The sequence below is a fragment of the Meleagris gallopavo genome, chromosome 11, assembly GCF_905368555.1.
Source record: "Meleagris gallopavo chromosome 11, MGAL_WU_HG_1.1, whole genome shotgun sequence".
In the NCBI taxonomy this organism is placed as follows: Eukaryota; Metazoa; Chordata; class Aves; order Galliformes; family Phasianidae; genus Meleagris; species Meleagris gallopavo.
This window is the reverse complement of record NC_139414.1, coordinates 6,019,606-6,039,504: the sequence shown is the minus strand read 5'-3', so window position 1 is coordinate 6,039,504 and position 19,899 is coordinate 6,019,606.

Below are 19,899 nucleotides of genomic sequence, written 5' to 3'. Positions count from 1 at the left end.
TTGATTTGTAATCTATTTGCATGAAGCAGAGGAGTATCTTTCATTAATTTCACAGATAGAAAAATATGACTTAAATTTTTTTTCTTCTTTGCAGAAAGTGTAATTAAGATGTAGTGTGTCTTTTTGTTTTTTTTTTCTTTTCATTTTTCAAGATTTTTGCCAACTTACTGCCACCACTTCCCCCCCTCAAAATCTGAATTCCTGAAGAATAAAAAAGTGACATCTCTTCAGTATCTAGACAAAGTGTCCTAAGTTGAGAAGCATTATAATCTTCCCATTGGATATAGTAGGAGAGCATCAGTGTTCCACTACAGTAGAACTTTGCATTTGGTTATTCATGAAACATCATATGTTAAGGAAAACAAACAAACACAAAAAACATTACATGAGTGAATTTTGCATCCACTTGAATGTTTCAGGATTTTGAAGCATTTGACTTTTCCAAACTGTACTCAGAGACTGGTCAATATATAGGTATATTGCTTGAAAAGTAATGTCTCCTATTTATTTCTGTGGAAACTACAAGATGAAAAGAGCACAATAATACTATTTGATAGAGCAAATTCTCAGCTACAAAACACTACTTTTGCATATAGCCACCACCACTAGCTTTGCATTTTTGCCAGCAATGAAAAGAGCCTGCATGCCGTGCCCATAAAAATGTGCACCAGCAGAGATGACCCATAGTTGCTGTCACCACTGCTGAAATGCACCACCCACCACATCACTGTGCTCACATCTGCTGTTTGGTCTCCAGAACCTGTCAGCAATCATTGATGAATGTCAATGGGAGCCATTTTTTCCAGATGGAAGATGTTCAGTGACACTCCTTTGCTTCATCCGCACTTCCATGTCAGATGCCATTCTGTCAGACTGCTCCTCTGCTGCCATCTGTCACACAATGGAATGTAACAGAATATTGGTGGGAAGGTTCAGTCTCTACTGCCATCCCACCAACATCTGCCTCTGATGACATGGGCCACTGTAGTGCAATTAGGAGGCATTACTTCTGAAGCAGCCCTCATAGTATTTTACAGTATGTAGGCAGCTGTGTAACTTGTCTTTAATTGTACTTCGGTTCTGCTGTGCAGAGCTGGCATGCTGTTTGTGTTACTGCTTGAGTTGTCATAGAGCTAAATTCCATGTTTGCATTTCTGAAATGACCAGCAGTAAGATATCTTTTGCTTGGTATCTTCTCTTCCACTGCCACTCTAGATTTCGTGCTCTTATCTGGGGTATTGCAGTTTGCGTTCAAACTATGAAAATGTTTACATTTCTGAGGACTGAAGAAGTTGGTCAAGGCTAAGTGGCTGAAAAAAGAAATTGGTTTGTGCCTCTGCAGAGTCCTACACTTTCTAAACATTTGAGGAACCGGGACTGGCAGCACTTGTGCAGATGTTAAATAATATGTATGATTACAGGAACATCACTATCAAAGGCAAGGCAGGAACTCTGCTGCTGTATTTTGTTCTGCCCTTTAGGTTCATCTGCTTGTAGAATGACGCAGCTGATGAATCCTTCATCTCTGAAGTACAGCTGCTCGCAAATAGTTTTTCTCTCCTCAACATAAAACATCATGTTAATGTTTTAGAATTTCATCTTGTTATTATGTGGGATCTTAGTAGTTAGTAGTAGTCTGATACTTTTAGTGTACATGTGCCATTTTCTATAGCATTGATGCTCAATGTATGTCTAGAGATAAATTATTACATGCACTGATAAGTAGCTGCTCTGGGGAATAATAAACAGTCACCAATTCCCCATTCCACGTATCACTGCAGAAGCATCAAGATATAAAAAATTAGCTTGGGTTAAAAGTAATTGCCTTTCTATGTCTATTTCAGCTAACTTTGTGTTGAAATAAAACCCCCATAACTTCAGGTCACTAGAAATGCCCATTATTTGGGTATGCTTCTTGATTTGAAATCTCTCAGTAGAACATGGACAAATTCATGAGGAAACAAATGCCAGCATGTGGCAAGTTCACAAAGTCATGATGGTGAAGGTGAAACATTTGCAAATAGTGTCTGCAATACTGCCCATGCCCGCATATTTGTTATAATCATCAGGTGTGGCTGAATACCGTGAAACTTCTTTGTTTTCTCCTCTTTTTTGTGTTGATAGGGTATAAGTCTTATGTGTGAACAGTATTTGTCAGCAGTGAGTGTGTCTCATTGAGGCCTCATTAACTTCTCAAGTAAATTAAATTGCCAGGTCTAACCTACTTGTGCCTTTTATTTGATGTGTCAGTTGTACACGTTACATTCCAAAAAACTCCGGTGTGATTATATGTTCTTGAGTTGAGGGTTAGATGAAGATTAGGGAGAACTTCAAAGCTACGGTTAATCTGAGGAAAGATGAGTTAAAACCGAGTCATTAGAGATCCCTTTGAAGTGTTTTCAGATTAAGCCCTGTCTCTTTTAAGTGGGATACTTATCTGCCTTTCAATATTTAAATAATAAGACATGACAGGCAGTGCTTTTCTGAAGGATTATTGTATGCCTGTGGTGTGTTGTAGAGGCATGAGGCCAAAGGCGAGGAACTTCAGTTGTGGAAACACTGTAGTAATCCTTTCAATTCACTGCCAGGATCCTTCTGCCAGGGTTAAAGCAGACAGTTTGAAGGTGAGAAGACCACACACTGTATGTACTTCCAAATGGGTCTTGCAGATAATCGTGTGATGTTGGCATTAACTAGAACTGAGTATCACTGTGAATGTGATGTTTTTGTTTTAGAAGAGATAATGAGATGTTACAAAAACATTTTACTAGAAACAAATTTATTAACCTTAAGCAAATTGAAATGCTGCCTTTTTCTGCTACCCATGTTAATCTATTTTGACCTGTCAAGCTTTAATGCAACAGTTAAAACAAGCACAGGAGACCTATGGGCTGCCATCGTGTATATGTTAATGCAAATGAAAGCAAACTGAATTTTAGAGTGCTTTTCTGTATGAAAAATGACAGATGGCTTTGTGTGCGCGCATGTGTGTGTATGAATATCTACATATTCATAAAACTCTTAACATTTCTACCAATTATTCTACATATTCATAGCCATACTCAGAGTTGTTTTTATATAGTGTGAAATCAAATTGGTTATGTTTTGCTCTCTATAAAAAGAAAACCTGAGTACAAAAGTTTATGAAATTGTGGAGTAATTTATGCTAGAAGGAACTTCAGGAGATTGAGTGGCCTAGCATTCTATGATGAAATACTACAAATGAGACAAACAGGAAGCAGTGATGGAATAATTAATATAAATACATAAAGTGTGCAGTACTCATTCAGGTCCTAATAGGTCCAGTTGCTGTCTATGAGCTGGTGAATGCAGTCATCTGTGTATTGACAAGTAGTGGTGAGTTTCCTTCAGTCTATTGAGGGAGCACTGGATTAGCAGGTGCACTGCTAAATCAAATCCACTGCATTGATAGAGAAAGAGAGGGGAAGGTTTCTGCATTCCATTATAAGTAAATAACTGACAACTTTATAAAATTCACATTCTGTTTGAAGGCTTCTGTGCTTGCTTTTAAAAGCAAGAATTGCCTATATGTACTGGAGTAAGATCTAAACTTATTTCAAGAAGTGACCCATGTAATACAAAATTAATCATAATAATGGCTGTGCATTTCAAGTGAACGTAATATGCCAGACAAATCTCTTTTGTGCAGTCCTGTTGCTGCATTTGTATTCATCCTTCCCCTTGAGAGCTGTTGCAATAAATTCTATTAGGTCACGTCACACATCGTTGTAGATGAGAATGTGTTAATGCTAACAGTAATTAGTGTTTTAATAGGAGACTGGTATTAGAGAGGCTGTTACATTAATTTGGCTAGGGGTGTAATGTTTCAGAAATAATGTTTGTAAAGTAAAGCTTTCTCTGTCAAAAAGAGCCTTGAATGTGTGCGTATACCTGTAGTAGGCATCAATCCATCCAGGCTGCTTGTCAGCAGAAACTTGAATGCACGAGAATTTCTTTTTCCAGATGATGCAAAGACCAAGATCTGATAACTGAGATGTTGCTAAGCAGCTGGCATACTCCCTTGATTTCAGAAGTCTTTTCCAAGTGGATTAGTATTACAAATCATTACTTGCAGATCTTTAAAGCCTTGTTTCTCAGTCCTAGGCCTGTTAATGTGAGCTTTCAGGCTCAATCTGTATTTTGTTTTTTATAGTTCACTTTGTATAAAGACCTGCATTTCATACCTTTGTTTTCCTATTTCATTATTTTCAATGCAGAATAGAAAAAGGAAATTCTGCTTTTATGGAAGCAAATATTTATTTTTAACGTGGTGCCATTCAGTACTCATTTGATGACTTTAGCATGTAAGATTTTGTTAGAGATACAGATTATTAATCTGAATGTTAGAAATATTGAATAGCATTTATTAAGGTTATCACAGCTGGAACTGAAGGTGTTGAACTGTAATGCTGTTAGTACGATGAAGGTTGGATAGCTCTGTGAATGCCACATCACTGCCATTTTTGGCAAAGATGCCTGGGCAGTTATTGTCAGGGGTTCCTGCAGCAGCCTGCTGGTTCAGAGAGTAACTCGGGATTTTCCCTTTTTCCTGTTTCAAATTTTGTTCTCATATAAAGAAAAACAAAAAAAAAAAAGGAACATGGTTTGCATATAATTAATATTATATGTAATTTATCTCCCTGATAATTCTTGAGTTTTTTAGGAACAAGTTCCTGATGTCCAAAGCCTCCCAGTCCACTCAAGAGTGATTACTGGTTACCTAAAGCAGCAGCTGAAGTGTGAGGTTGATGCATATGTTGATGTGGATGGTGGTATGTTAGAACTGCACCCATGTTACCAGTCACACCCCTTCAGTTTTGGATTTGGATTCTCTGGGCTCTTTGCACATGGATGCCATGATGTAGTGTATGTATGTGTGCCCCTCTGTTTGTGTGGGAGCTCTGAACCTGTGTGCCATGGAAGTGTGATGGTTGGGTTTGTTTTTTTTTATTGTTTGTCTTTTCTTCTTGGTGAAATTTCAGTTTTACTTAAAGTGTATGGTTTTAATTTAACAAATATTATTTGCCTGAAGATTCAAACTAGATTACAAGCCAAACTGCTATATTGTGATGAAATTCCTTATGGCTTTCTATTTTAACAGTAGCTGTGGAACTGGCAAATGGTTTCCCGTGTACAGAAGTTAATTCATTGATAATGTGTATGACACAGTATTTTCAAGGTAATGCAGTTTTCTGCTTGCAACAATTAAGTGCACAATCTGTGGTAACAATCCTTCTGTGGAATAGAACCATAGCAGATTTCTTTTTTATTTTTATTTTTAATTCAAAAGAGTTTGAATCACAAGTCAGACAATATGGTATCTGTGTGATGTTAGCTGTGGAAAATACACACAAACTTCTAGCTTATTCCTATCAAACACAAGGACACTACATAATGAGTTCTTGTACATGAGGAAAGTAGATGCACAGAAATTATGGAATTTTCACAAATGTTTTAAGGTGAATTGAAAAGTTATTGTTGTTTTACACATCCTATTGTGTATTAGGTAAAAAGTTTTTCCCCAGTATGAGGACAACTATCTGCATCATGTAATATCAAAATGTGTTGATTATTCATGAAACTTTTATTGACTGTTTCCAAATGTACCTTCATTTACTACCAAGAAAACACAGACAAAATAACAGTTAGGGCAGCAATATATGGTGAGAATTCCAATTTCTTTCTCCTGCAGGCTTTAAGATTGCTATGAGTTCTCCTTGTTGAAGGGTCAGCTGAATGTCCCTCCTAATAGGTAGTATTTTCAGTTTCCATGTCTTATTTTCCATTCCTCTCCCAAATAGTCAGTATATTATTTTTTTTAGTGGAAAGCAGGAGAATACTTGTGTTTCATCCTCTCTAGTTGCTAGGTTAGGCGGATTGTAGATGAAATACCCATATATGCTATGTCATGTCAGTGAGGAATGTTGTCTGCACGTATTCCAGCTCCCAGTCTATTTGTGATTTGGCTGTTTGGGGAACATACAATAGAAGGTCTTAATTAAAAAATTGTCCTCCTTGTAGTATCTTTGTTACTCTACTTTTGGAACTAAAGTAGAATGCTACTTACTGGTCTGGAGTTTTCCCTTCCAATTGTATTTCTAAAAATGAGTTTTACAAACATTTCAGACATATTATAAGCACAGCAAATCTGTTCCCTCAACTTATAATTCATATAACTAGAATATCTGGCTCACTGAGTTATATTTTGTCTGCCTGCCTTATTTGTTTCACTTGGCAGATAGAAAGTGGTAAGAAAAGTTTTAGGATAAATCTTTAGATTGAAGTTGTCAGAGCAGCCTAAAGAAATTCAAGTGCCCGAATCTCCGTCCTAGCCAGGAGCTTTACAACCTTTTTATTCCTGTCTATCAGCTCATCAGCAACGATGAAGCCAGCTTAAGTCTTCCCATTCAGTCAGTTTCTGTGGGCTAATGTTTACTAAGCGTTTGACACAGTGCCACTGGCTTTTTTCTACGGCACCTGCTTTACGCCCCAGGGGTTTCCTTTTCCATCCCAGTGATAGGCCGGCCCAAGTCTGCCCAGCTATAAGGTCATGTGCGTTCAACCCAATATTGTGTATATAAAATATCATTTGCTGAAAACGTTCACTTTTGGTAAAATTGAATTTTCCACTATTGATTTTTATTGTAATGAGGGATTGTATTACCTGAACGTAAACTGCTATTGGTTTAAATAAACTGATTTTGCCTGGTATAAATCGTTCAGGATTGTGCCTATAAGGATTCTTATTGACCAGAGCATTGCGGATATCTCATTAAAAGCATTTGTCACTGCGTGTTGCTATATTTATGCAGTAATAAGCTGCAATATTACCTAACGTTTGGTTTTTCACCCTAACATGGTATAAAGCTAAATCTTGATTTCCTTTCAAATGGTAAATAAGTGGTTTTATACTCTCAACGTTAGTGCTAAACATTTCCAGCCTCGGCCACATTGCACAGAGGAAGACGAAACAAAATTCGGTGAGATTGTTTTCAGGTAGAATTCCTCTTTTTAATTGTAGTCTCTGCCATCTGATATGTAGTTCGAGGCAGGAAGTCTGTTAGCTGACTCAGAAGAGAGAGAACTGCCTGATTTAAATTTAAATTGTATTGTTCAACAATGTTGTGTAATTAGATGGGAAAGCAGGAAAATCCTTTTATTAGAGATGTCTTTGTAGACAGTAGCCATGAAAGCCACAGTGGTTGATGCTAATTACCATATTTTATTTAAACTTCCATCTAAATGAAAGGATCATTCAATTCAGAAGCTGCAGCCATACAAAAAACACAAGTGCAGTTGAATTGCTGCTGCCAAGCAGATGGGGCTTTGATCAGAATAAGTTATTTGCAGCTTTATTGTCTGGCTGCCAGGGTGGGGCTTGTATTGAACCACCTCGTGCAAAAGGAGAAGAGGAGAGAAGGGTCTTGCTGATTTGAGAGAAGATCCTGGGAGAAATTTCCCGTTCTTAGTTTATTTTTCCATATTGAAATACAAACTTGCAAAGAAAAAGTGAGATCGTTGATATTGGGCTACACTAATGTGTGTGATGGTTTTGTTAGGAACATGTTGGTAAATTTGTTTTAGCTGTAGGATGGGATGAGGGAGAACAGGGGATATTGAGCACAGCTGACATTGTATTTTTTTTCCAAGGTCTGTTCTGTCTAAAGTACACGATGAGAATATTGCACTGCTATACTCATTCACTGCAAAAACCAGACAACTTTGCAGGTCTGGGATACTTTCTGCATATCCAGTGATGTAAACTAGACAATTTACAAAGCCATCAAAAGAGTAAGATTGAGGTGAGAGAGGAGGCAGGAGAAGGGACAGCATGTAAAAAGTAGCATTAGGTAGCTTTACTGGGATGTATGGGGGATCTTTGCATCATTTTATTGCCACAAAAACTGATTTCTAGCATTGACTGGAGAAGAGAGGGAAACATTACTTGGAGCTGTGTGGATCTCAGGTGGAAAATCTTTACAGATGGGGTATACTGAAGAGCAGAAGTAGACAATATGTAGCACATTTATTTCCTGTTATTGAATTATACGGTCTCAGACTTTTCTTCCAGTGAAAGTTAAAGTATAAAAGTGAAGATCAATAATTTCTTCTGACATATATAAGTATGTATATATATTTAATGAAAAAGGATAGCCATGAACATGATCTTATTTTGTCCTGCACCATAACTGCATTCAGGCGCTGAGGCTTTCTCAGGCATAGGAAGTTTTTCACAAGCCGAGATGGAGGGAGGCAAAACAAAAGTCAAACTTGGAAACACTGTATTTCTTCAGTGCTGTGCTACAAATAGTGTGGCAGAACTGCGTCATTTCCAGGCAACTAAAATTGGGAATATTTGGAGGCTGCTTCAGAATTTTCTTGTTTGACGCTTTTTTCCTGAGATGACAGTCCTGTTTGTGGGCATGTTAGTACGTGCTGATGCTCAGAGTGCTTGAGTTTTGGCCTTCACCACGCATATGAACCTTGATAGTGATTTACCCCCTAATAATTATGCCTGGTCTTAGATCCAGATGTTCAGATCCGTGTGATTAGTACGGTTGAAGTGGATTGGAGATAAATGTTTAGATTTACTGAAACTCCCTCCAGACCAATCTTAATGTATCTTGTATTGTGTTTTGTTTTCCTTACACCCCTTCCTCTTTCCTTTGTCTGCTTGTCATCCCTGAAAGAAGATCTCCCTGGTGCTTTATACAATAGTTTCAAAAAAAAGCTTGCAATCTAGTCTTTGTATCAGACTGTTGGAACGAAAGTGTGATAAAGTTTAAACTCAAAGCGTAATTCTTATGCTTTGTAAGTCATATTTGCTTTTAGAAGCACAAAAAAACAGATGTTTGTTCTAGGTAAATGCAGTGCTCCTCCTAAAATAAATAGGTTTGAAAACTGTTTTTGTAGTAAAAGAAAAAAAAAAAAGAAACTTAGATTTGAAATGCTGTGTTTAGTTGAGCAGATTTAAGATACAAATTTCTAAACTCAGTCCAGTAGTTTTACCCATCTTGTCTCTCAATGAAACCATACTTGAGAATATGCATTAGTAGCTTAGTCAGTAGAGTTTTATCATTAGCACTTGGCTTTCTAAACGTAGTGAACATAGAGTTAAAGATATTTCCACCATCATAAGTGATATGGCAACACATGAATGAGACACCCAACAAATCTCGAGCTCTTCTGCAGAGGTGACACACAATAAATATACACTTTAAGGAATTCATATACATGTTTCCAAGATGGTATTCATTTGACTTTTCTAAAAGATGGTAGAAGACTTGGGAACCTCTTAAGGCATAACTTTTGGAAAGACTGTGGAACAGTAGGACAGGTCTTTTTTCTTATCTGAGAGAGTGCTAGTGGATAACCAAAACCTTTTTGTCATATTTTTGGCAGTAATTTCACTTTTTTTTAATCTGTTTTCTATAAGTTTTGGCTTTTTTCCAGATGCAGAAGGCATCGGTGGTGCTGGAGAGTGAAAGCATTGGTGGCAGGAAGCAAGTAGAGACCTAGAGGGGTTCACTGCGATGGGAAAGGTCTAGATTTCACTTAGCTGTAGCATTTGACCTGACAAGAAGTTATGAGTAAAAAATTCCCATTTTGATCATACACAGCCTGAATACAGTGTACTGCCAGCATAACAAAAGTTTGTTGCTCTGCACTTGAAAAATGCATAGTGGAGTATTTGGATAAGCATAGCTGGTGTCTGCTGAGTACTTGGGTCAGGGGCAAGTGTTGGAGGATGAGTGCTGTTCCAGGAGATGATCCTGCTGCTTCTCACTGAGGATGTCATCACGAGCACTTCTTTGCTTAGTAAAAGCTTTCCATCGGTAAAATGTCCAGATTAGTCCTCAGACTGAACTTGCAGTTTACTTACACAATAAAGTGTAGAGACCGACCTGTGCAGCAGAAGGGCAGTCGTAACACTGATCTGTGCATGAATCTAGGGACTGATACTGCAATTTATTGACTTAACAATACTGTGAATTTTGCACTCATTGCAAATCTGTGGCTTTAGAAGTCAACAGGTGAAGTGGTAAAAGAGGTGTGAGATCATAATCTGTGTGGAGTAACATGGAGGAGGACAGAGTTGTTTCATTCACTTTTATCCTAAAAAACCATTTGTTTGGCATGGTTCTAGAAGTTCAAATGAGGTTAAACAAATGCAGAAAGTCTGGTCAAGCACATTAATGAACTAAGATTATTTATTACAGATGTCAATTTACCACCAAGTTATGCTATAGATCGACTTATATTTGGGTAGTTTATATCTTTATCTGTTTGTGTATTTTTACAAGAATGAAGTTTAAAAATATCTGCTAAAAAGCTGCATACTTGCTTTCTTTTTACTTTCTTTTTTTTTTAAATACCAGGACATTTTATGAGCCATTATCACAATGACCTTTTGATTCACAAGTTTCTGTTCTTATTAGTGGTTAATTTAAAAATTCAAGGTGACAGCTGTGTGGCTGCTATAGTGATGGTTTGAAAATAAGAAGTGCAGAGGGTTTATTTTAACCAGGAAAGAGGAAAAAGCAAACCAAAATCCTGATCATGTGTAAATAATCTAAAATTGGCAGCAGTTCGGACAAGAACTTCCCAAACTGTTAAGCATGGATTACAGCCATCTAGCATGTTTTTTTTCAGTTGTATGATGTTATGTAATACAGTAGCTGGATGATTATACCATATTTTGGGAGACTATGCAAATACTTGAAAACTTTCATGTAGACACCTCTGTCTTTTCAGTTCCTCAGGAAATAGTTCTATTTTTGAATATTCTAGTTTAGCCAGCATCTGTGAAAGCCATTAAGGAATGCTAAAGCAATGAGTTCTCTGTCTTATGGATTTCTGTTCTTTAGTATCTGCAAAGTAGCTGATACATTTTGGGACAGTTTCTGAGGACTGGCTTATTTGGGGAAATGAATGTCCCATAGGCTGAAGAAGAAATTACATTGTATTTGTGCTGTTGTACTTAGCTTCTGTCTTTAGCCTCCACTTTTGGGCTCTGAGGATTCTTATATAACTAAAAGTAAGGCACAGTAACTCAGCAGGTAGTTTTTTTAACGTGACTATAATTATAATTCTCAGTTCTCCTGAGAATTGTGTCCGTTTCCATATAGGAGACACTGTAAATGTATCTCAGTGTGGAGTTGTGAGGAGAGGGGACTCCTTACTAAGGTCTGTAAAGTTAAAGATTGAGAATAAATACTGTGAATGTTGCCCTTTGTGTGCAGCATATGAGATGACATAAATATGAGGTGAAAATAATTGTGTAAACAAATACTCCCAATTTTCGTGGCAAATTTGCCACTCGCTTCAAAGTGAGCCTGCTTGTAAAACAAGGACACAGGTAATTAAGGAAACTGTTTTCAAAATACCTGGCCTTATAGACAGCATTTGTTATGAGAAAAAATATCAGAACTTGTGAAAATTTTTTGGGGGACACTTGAGCAGGGCAACATCAGTAGAACATTACATTTCAATATATGTTTCTCTGATAGATGCATGGGAATTCATGGTAATCTAATTTTAAAAAAATAAGAAGAAATACTTAAAATAGCTGATCCTAATCTAGGAAGGTTTTCCTAGGTTCTCAAGAGCAGTGAAGAATTTAAATAAATTGGATCTTTTTGCTGTACTATAAAAATATATGTGGTTAAAAAATTGCAGTTAACTAATGCATTAAGAATTGTGCACCTAATTGTGCACTTAAGTACTTTCAGAACAGTTTCCTTATTTAAAGCAGAACTTCACTTTTGCAGAAGCTATAGACGAGGCTGGATAAACTATATAATGGAGACTGGGAGAGCTTTCTCTAGGTTGCTTTTGTTAAGGTTTTTCCCTTATAAGACTTATTCTTCTGTATTGGCTCAAGATCAGCCAGTGACTTTCCTGGCTCACTTGGAGCACAGCAGAAACGAGAAATGTCTGTTGTCTGTTGCCCTTGGAACTAGTCCTTACGAAGACTTTTGTCCTTAAAAGTGTGGAGAAACAACATTGAGCCTCAGCTACATTTTCACTCGATTCTTAGTTTGTAGACAGAGAGGCTGTATGCATTTCTTATGCTCCTTGAAGATTTCTCCTCCCTATCTCCACTCCATTGCTCTTTTTGCAGAGGTATTTTGGCTGGAACTAGAGCTGTAGCTGGGGTGGCTGACACACACTAGTGGAAGAGAGGGAGATGAAAGCTTGAACTGCTCAACTGTTCTTCTGTGTTTGCCAACCTTATTTCTACTGGAGTTTTACACTGAATAAGACTTCAGTACATTGTCTCGATGATTAGGTGATGCTGTTGTTGCATTAGTGCTGCTTGCTAATACAATTAGCAGGTATCAACCACTTTACTTTTCTCAAAAAAAAAAAAAAAAAAAAAGAGCAATATCGACTCATTTTCACAAGCTGAAATCCTGAGCTATACCTTTATAGAAAAGTAGTACAAATTTAGTTCTTTTTGATTTGAAAAGTCAGGCATTGGACTTGAAATGGCTTAAATAGCCCTAAGAATACATTTGAGCTGTAATTGTCTTTGTAACCTGTTTTAGGTACCGGGACTGAATCTTGATATATATTTTTTTAATTTTTGTGTTCTGAAAGCAATACTACTTCAAATTACAGGTTCATTTATCAGCAGCATTAAATAACATTATCATTCAATCTCTTCCCTCTAGATAGTTATTTTCTAGAGAGTGTATTTTGCTATGCTGGAATGAAAATAAAATTGATGCATGATTTTGTTAAATGATGGCTAAGGTTTTGCTATGTGTGTGATTTGGCTGTTTGTTTATTTTTATTATTTAATACAAATGTTGATGGCTAAATTTTTATCTTCATTTTAATAATTTCAGGAAGAGATTATCTTTTACTAAGGAATCAAAAAGTATCTTTCATTTTGTTGGCAGAAAAACTGTAGATTTGAATTTGGCTTTATTCTTTAAATGGAATTTTGAGGGCATTATTTTTAGTTCTTAGGATACTTACTGTTCTATGAGGAGAAATACCAACAATTTTTAAAATTTGTTTTTCTTCCTGTAGTGAGAATCTGTCTATGTATATATTAGAATTAAGATGTAGAGATGCTGGTTGAATTGTATTTAACTTTTCAGTTCCGTCCATCCACTATCAGAAGGAAAAAAAAGAGCACAGAGTCAGGTGAAACTACCTAGTGCCTAGCAGTCCAGAGAGAAAAGCATTTGAATGGAACCATCTCTCAGTAGCAAGATGACCAGTGTTTCAAAAGCAAAAAAGCAATGATATAATCAATAGAACAGACACTTGCTCCTTAGAAACAAAAGAAAGCAAAGAAAATAATAATTATTAAAATGAAATAAATCCTGAAACCTGCTGTTTGTAAGAAAGCGAGTTACTGCCTTATGAGTTTGCTCACGCAAACACCAGTTGAACAATAGTTAAGCTTATAGTATTCACTTTAAATAGATATTCTTTGGTGAGTACCTCTTTTACTGAATATGCTTTTTGTTTTTAGTTTCTCAGTAGCATCCTCCTCTCATCTTCTAGATTTTGAATACATTTTGACAGCATGATATATGGTTTGGGGAAAAAAAGCAGCTCAATGCATCTTGTATGTGGGACTCTTTTTTTAATCTTTAGAAAATTGTAAAGGATCTTGTCAAAGTTGACTTCTTTGTGTTGATCTACAGAGCTTGAGATAACAGCTTTTAGAAGCGTTAGCAATTTATACGGATGGCAGATCAGAGCTATATAATAGCTAGCTGAATATATGTAAAGTTCTAAAAGCCTGCCGTCTTGTCATTTAAATAACTTTTTAATTAAAAAAACAAAAAACAAAAAAGCCTTCTAATATACCTTATGGTAACACTGCGGTATGATTAAAGGAAGTTTAATTTGAACTTGTATTCATTTACTTAGCAATGTGAAAGTTATTTTGGCAACATGCTATTTATCTCCATCTCCTAGTTGAGTTTTCTGCATCATAGTAATATTATTGCAGTTTAATGATATAGCTGCTGACTTGCAGCTTCACTACCACGTGATTAACAAGCTTCTGAGCAGCCTGCTCCTCATCCAAGTCCCTTATTTAGAGGCTGTGGGCAACTGCCCCAGAGATACCTGATGCTCTGTGCTCACAGTTCATTTCAGCATCCTGCCACAAAGTATTGGGAAACAGAGGCCTGTGTCCCTGAGTTACTTCTAAAGGGAAGGATTGAATATTCTATTCCTGCTATAGTATATCAGGTTCTAAGAAAGACCACTGAAGTGCTGAGACAGACAGCAGGGGAATCTTCCTCCATACCCACCCTCCATGTGCAGTTGCCTCCTTTGCATGCCTAAGACCAAGCTTTGCTCTCTTCCCACATAGCACAGGGAGGGGGGGCATCCTTCTAAGATCACTCCTTGCCCATAGGAAAAGGTGGCCAGTGAATGCAGCCCTGTGCTCTTCTGGGCTGCCACACCAACACAGTGCAGGCACTGAGGGTGCCAGAGCTGGTTCTCCTGCTTTGCTACAGCTGATTCTGAGTGGCACTGACTGCAGCCTGGAAGTTCTGGTGGTCTCATGCCCAGCCAGTGCAACAGATATCCACAGTGTGATACCACAGTCCCTCAGTCCAGGATACCCAATCCTGTGTTGCTGAACATGAATGTTTCAGGTCTTATTCAAACATGAGCTAATTTTGTGATAAGGTACTGATGTAGTATAGCACTGAGCATCGTTTGAGATTTAGAGTTAGCAGTGGTTCTCTAATCTTGTGTTTTGGAATTGGACTGATTGCTATAGGGTATAAGAGGGAACAAAATTCATTTAAAACCTCCCCCCCCCCCCTTCTTACAGAGGCTGCATTCAGAAGAGAGTAGGAACAAAGGGGTGCTGGCTTCCTTGGAATGTCAGTCTCAAAGCTACGCGTTTCCTTAACAGAATATAGATGCTTAATGAGAAAATTCGGAGGTTTCGGGATAGATTCTTGACCCTTGTCTTTGAACAAAATGAAGCTCTTGCAGTCGAGGATGTCAGTTCTTCAGTGCTAATTTAAGAATAAAATGACCCACTGCTGAAATAGTTGTCTTTCACACGCTCTTCATGCAAACAATCTGACAGCAGTAGTTAAGCATATGATCTCCAGTAATGTATGTGGTGTGTAATTTTGATTTGGCTAATGCTAACAGTGTTCTACCATGTGAAAACAAGGAAAGGTGACAAGAATTTTTGCTTCCCTTTTTCTGAACAAAGAGGGTAGCTCTTCCATCTATTTCATAATAAGCCTTTTAAGTTCCTTGTCTTTTCTCATCAAATGTTCACTCATGGCTTTTTATGCATCTCAAGAAGACTGCAAGGAACAGAATTGCCTATACAGAAAGGATATGAAAAAATCTTTCTAGCAGAAATTGGACTTATCACAGGAAAGTAAGGTTTTGTCTGTGTGTCTTTGCTTGTGTATGTATATATATGTGTTGAAATACATATATACATGTAAGGATTATAGTGTTCTACAGGTGTGCTGTGAGAGGTCTGCTGGTTTGTTTTGCAACTGTGCAATATGGTGTGTGCTGCTGTGAGATGAGTGTGGGCTTGGTGGCTGAGAGGGGCTTGTCAGATTCAGGCAGTGAAAGGCAGCCCCAGTTAAACTTGCTTTGCTTGGATCAAAACTCAGCAAATGAACACTGGGGAGTATGTTAGCATTTTTGTGCTGAGTTTTTTTATATATGGTACCTTATGTGTTTCAAATAAAATGTAAATGGAGCCTGTAAGTAGTATCAATTATCCCTAATTATGTTGCTGAGTGAATTTGTTTGCTTTGTAGAAAGTGTTTCTGATTTTTAGTATTCTCTATGTCTTCAAGACACGTTTTACTGTTCTTGCGAACAGTTGTATGATGGCTTGAATACAGAATTGTTATCAGTTAGCTTCTGAGGTTTTGGTTACATTTTCTTTTGTAATTTCTAGGCCAAATTGTACTTCTACAAGAAGTTGGGACTTCTGTCAGAATTGGGAAAAAGTTACTGTTCGGACATAATCACTTTTACTGACAGAACAATCGGGAAACATAGATACTAAATGCTGGAGCTCATGCATATGGAGAACATAACATGTATATTTTGTAAAATACTTTAGAATTTAGTAAGGGTAAAATTAATCAACACAACCAAACAATTTTGTTTCCATTAAAATGCCTTTTAATAAGTTTCTGATGAAGTTGTAACTTCCTCCAAAAAAAGTGAAAACAGCTAAAATGCACCAAATAGTAGAATGTCATGCAATTGCAATGTTGTATATGAAATACATCATCTTTCAAAGGAAAGGAGGTCTTGGCATATCCAATTCCACGTCCTGACTGTGCTTCCTAGTGTCATTGATTTCAGAGTGTGTGACTGTACTTCTTCCAGACAGTGCAGTTCTCAAGTTAAAATGTTTGGATCATGTTGTCCAGGAAGTAATCAATTGGAGGTGAAACACTTGGAGATATGAATGCTGTGTTGCAATGTGTTGATCCAACTAACTGTGGGAAAAAAAAAAGAAAAAAAGAATAAGAAACTTCTTAAAAAGAAGTTAAAGTTTCTGAAGTCATTGCTTTATGTCCAGCACATCTCTTCCTCTCCCAGTGAACTCAAAGAAACAAACTATTAATTAGCTTGCAGGTTAGTGTCTGAAGCATGATAGCATTTGTTTCAAGCTAAATGCCTGCTAACATCTCGGAAGTGAGCTAACCTGAGAGACAAAATATACACCAGCATTAACTTCTAAGAAAAGTGGATTGATATAATAGGAATCCAGCCTAGCTCTTATATTCATCTGCCACTGTGTATGCTCTTTCATTTTCAGTTTTGACAGTTGGATTTCTGTGATAGAGGTGTAAAAGAAATGGTGGGTCCCTAGGTATAGGGGCTTTTAGAACAAAATGGTTTATTTTAGGAAAGGGAACTGTATATTATGTTTTTACATCATCAGATGTGCATTGTGTCTTCTCTGCATTAATGTGGCAGCAAAATTTCTAAATTTGCTTACCTTAATCTCCATGAAAATCCATGTGCTTTCTCAACATTAGCTCTTCTCATTTTACTCTTCATCCTTACTCTTCTGTGACCTGTGCAGATGTTCCTGCTGCATTACCTTTTCCCCCATCTGGAAGGCAGATGGACTCATCCTCAAAGAGACAGTATTTGTTCATGGATCAGTTTTCAGAATCTGAAGTGAACAAGTGACAACCTTCCCAAGGATGCTGAACATGTCCACGCCTGGGCAATGTTCTGCAAATCCAGAAAAGTCTTTCAAGGACGCATAGATTTTTGTGCGTGTGCATATATATATATACATATACACTATACATATACATAGGAATAGGAAAACAGACAACAGTATATATATATTTTTTGTAATTAGAAGATTACTTTGTATGTACCCTTACACTAGTATTTTATGTCTCTGCATTTTTTTGTTTCATTCTATTATTTTTAGGAGAAAATATTATGAAAAGAAAAAGGAAGGACTTTCCTATTAGATAGTAGCAACTACAATAGTGAAAATGTGTTACAAATTCAGCAAGGATTGTGCCATTTCAGAAGGCTGGTGCCTGTCTGTATTGACTTATGGTCTTCTGATTTTTTTTTTCTTTTTATTTAAATATTTGGGCTTTGTTGTCTGGAGAGTCACTGTAATGACTCCTTGCAGTTTAAATATGATGTAAAACTATTTTATCCTCTTTTCTTAGAAACTTTGGAGAAGTGAAAGACGAGCTGAAAGTACACTTAGCCATTCAAAGTTTTGTTAGCAGTGGGATGTACTGTGTATGCATTACCGTATGGAAAAGCTCTGTCCAACGGAAACTTGTTCCTTTATTAAACCTATTTTTAAAACAATTGTAACATATTTGATGATTAAAAGTGAATAATGTTTTTCAGGTGTACCTTGTGTGAGTTAAATTAAGTAGTTTTCTTTGTGTTCTCAGACCTCAAGTTTCTATTCTGAAAGGCAGACAGTGAGTTGTGTCCCCTGACAAGAGACCGAGCCAAACGAGTATCCCTGCAGCACCATGCATTGTGTTCTTTCCCAGATACCTGTGGGTGCTGCCTGTTAGTGCTGGTAACACCTTGCAGAAAGCGAGGGAAATGAGTCTACGCGTACTGTGAGTTACTGGGAAGTTGGCCTGTGGTTGTGAAAGTCCCAGAAAGAAAAGTCTACTTTTAGGCTGTGGCTGTTGTAACTGAGGAGTGAAACCGCCTCCCTGCACAGAACGGCCCTGGCTCATTGTGTGATTTTCACCTTTGTTCACCATCTGTCCTCACTGGAGCTGACGTCTGCCATCTGAGGGCTGCCTCTCTGATGCTTCATTCTCTGATTAGATGCTTAAGGCACCTTCAAAAAAGCATGAAAGCAAAGACAATCGGGTGTCTTTGTGTGGTACACACTTCCATATCCCCATGGTGCTTTTGTGCATGCACCCTTAAGAACAGCCTTTTGTGTGCCCATACCCCAGATGGTTGCCTGCAGTCACAGTCTTTAGTAAAAGAATCATATTCAAATGGTTTAATGGATAATAAACTGTACTGACTTTGCTTTTGATGTGAATGGATGTTTTCAAGTTGAAGAAACAAAAGATCTCCTGGGGAAAATTGCCAAAGATATGTATCATTGTAAATCTTGAAGGGGGTTGAGGGCAAACTGAATAAATTACAACTACTTAGTGGCTTTGCTGCAAAAACAGGCAGTGCTGAAGTTAATAATTGAAACCCAGAAAGTAAGGTGGATTAGCAGAATCTCTCTTAAATCCTGTTGTCTAAGTTATTGCACCTAAGCAATTAACACAGACTTTTTTGTTTGTTTTGCATTCTCACAGGCCACACGTTGTGCCTGGTATACTTAGTGATTTAATTTTACTGAAACAAAATGCTTTCAAGACAAAGACTTCACAGTTGCAAGAGTATTCCCAGAAATGTGCAATAGTGATAGCTAAAAACCTCTGAGACTCTCTCCCCTCCCCTCTGCCCTTCGACTCAGGGAACTGAAATATGTGACATGTTCTAAAAGTTTCAGGTGAAGTTTCCTGGAATTTCAGATGTTGGTAATCAGTCTGTGTAGAAAAAGAGTCCAAATGGATATTAATCAAGCTTAGGTGATATCTTTGAGTAATTATTCAGGGCTGGGGACACAAAGGGTTTTGTTGACTTTTTTTGTTTGTTTTAAACATGATGGAAAAAAGGTATTAATGTTGATATCTTTTTTAGTTCTGAGGCATGTTGCTAAAACACAATGCTTTCCGAACAACAAAAGTGTAATTTTTATGGAAGTAGCAATTGACACTGGATTTTTTTCTTCAACGTAGTAAGATTGTGAAACAAAACTCATAGATGTAGCTAATATTTGAGGAATGTTAGGAATATCTAACAAAGTTGAATGTCTGGAATGTTTTGGTTAACAGCAACAGTGTATATTTATAGGGAGGATGTGAATAAATCTGCCTTTGGTTATCATAGTTTCCCAAAGGTATATAAAATGCAGGATTTTTCTTCAAGAATCAAGGCAAATGCAGGGTAAGTTCTATGTTTTCAAGAGAATAATCTGGTTTGGATCTACCTCTTTATTTGTTTGATATCTATCTTCTAAAACACTGTGGAAACTAAGTAGATTCGGAAAGCAGTTTTGAAACAAAAAACATTCTGCTTCAACTAGAAAACAGTGATTTCTGACTGAGGTATACATATTACTTAGACTTTCAGAAATGCATCATGTGGAAATCTAGGTGATACATCTAACCACATCAGTTCCTTGTGACAGTATTTGATATAACAGCATGTACTATGGATTTGCATTCCGTAGTGGCCTGTGATCCAAGTGTCTCGTGGCTTTCCACAAGTAATTATTTTGAGATGTCTTATTTACTTCAAAAGAAAAAGATGGGA